The following is a 1,898-nucleotide window of genomic DNA, read 5'->3' on the forward strand; positions in this document are numbered from 1 at the left end:
ACATTTACTGTCAGTGATATTTACAGCCTCATTGATACACTTTTTTTTTTTTTTTTTTTACCTCAGACGATTGCAAACACCAATGATGGGGTATAACACATTAAAATTATTTACACCAAAGCTGTCTATGTTATAGAACATAAAAATAATAAAAAAAATAAAACTAATAAATCATGGCATCGTGAAACATTGAGATGATGTAAATGAAACTTTATAATGTTTCACCTGATTATACATTTAGTCAGGAATTATAGTCTGGAAAAAGTCCAACTAGTAAAATGTGTTCAAGTTATATGAAAACTATACTCAAATATAAACAATGTATTATTCATGCATTTGACTTTAAGGTTTGTATAATAAGTTAAGTTTAAGCCTACTTTTCTTGTTAGGCTATCACAAACATTTAAAATTAAAACTTTGTTTTTCTGCCTCCATAAAAGTACATATATTATGTCGCCTTGTTCATCTAAAAGTGCCCTATTTCTTGTTTTAAACCCAGCAAAAATTCCAGTTAGCATAATCAAAGCTTTATTGGCATGTTGAGCATTTACAGTAGGCTTTTATTTACAAAAGTATTCAGAATGTTAAGTAAAGAAATTGAAATGAAGGGGAAAATTAATATAAATTAATATAAAAAATATAACCAATAATAATAGGATAATAATATACAAATATTACGAGGAAAAGACGATCAGTTAATGGACTTACAAGACAATGCTAAAATATTTTTCTTGTAGGCCTATTTTATATTATGCACTTTATGTAACATTTATTCATGATAAACTTCATTTGAATGCTGACGATCGCATATAGCCCGGTAGCCAAGGCCTATGGTTAATATAATAATTTAATAATGAAATAATTTGTATAATAAATAATATAATTCTTAATTCAAAATAAAACATTAATGAATCCATCTCTGACAATCCCGTGTTGCTATGGTCACGCACAAGGGCGCCGTAAAGGGGTGGAAGGTTAGGACGATTCTAAGGGCCCAGGCTGATTTAGGGCCCAGAAGAGCAGACCCCCTTTTTCTTTTCTTATTTCTTTTCTCTTTTTTATACATACATTAAATGTGCTAGGGCCCCTCATGCACTAAATGTGTATTTTGTCCGTTTTGACCATAGATTTAATATTTAAAAAACAAATAATGTATTTACTGTTGCAGTCACACCCCTCCCCCTCACAATGGTTCATTCCACCTGCGCTGTCCGAGCTAGATCGCTAGTGTAGCGTCTCTTGCTTATTGCACTTGCTATGATGCAGCGCAGACAGTGACACACGCAGGCAGGCATGTCACATCAAAAGTCAGGGCATCAAAAACGGAAAGAAAAGAAGGAAAGAGAAGACAGAGAACGCCGAAGTCGACAGTATGTCACACAGTTTTTCAAAAAGAAATGTAGCTTGCCCTATTCCTGTATTCCAAAACTTCCAGAGTTACTTATTTTTGTTGCTACATGACCTGCTTTTATCTAACTAGCTTAGTAAAATAATTACTGAATTATTATTTACAACCAACAATACATCTCTGCTGTGCTGTCTCCGGGTTATCATGTCTCGTAGACACAGATTCAGCGCCTGCTGCACACTCACGTCCTCTTTCCCCATGAGTTTTCATGATAACTTTACAAAACAAAAAGTAATCTACACGCTTCAAAATTACAAAATCAGTTTGCCGTGTGTGTCGTGTGTTCTGTGAAGTGACAGTGCTGACAGAGTAGTGTGTTGTCTTTGTTTTAGTTTGTTTAAAATAGAGGTCTATTTTCCCCTTATCGTCACCCCACTTCAGAACTACATTTCCCACTAGTCTTGTTGTTACTCATCACTCCTCATTGCACTCAGCTGTCCCTGGTCATTAATCATTGCACTCAGCCAATTCCCCGTTAGTATTGTCATTT

Source organism: Cyprinus carpio, chromosome B22, assembly GCF_018340385.1.
Source record: "Cyprinus carpio isolate SPL01 chromosome B22, ASM1834038v1, whole genome shotgun sequence".
NCBI classification, from domain to species: domain Eukaryota; kingdom Metazoa; phylum Chordata; class Actinopteri; order Cypriniformes; family Cyprinidae; genus Cyprinus; species Cyprinus carpio.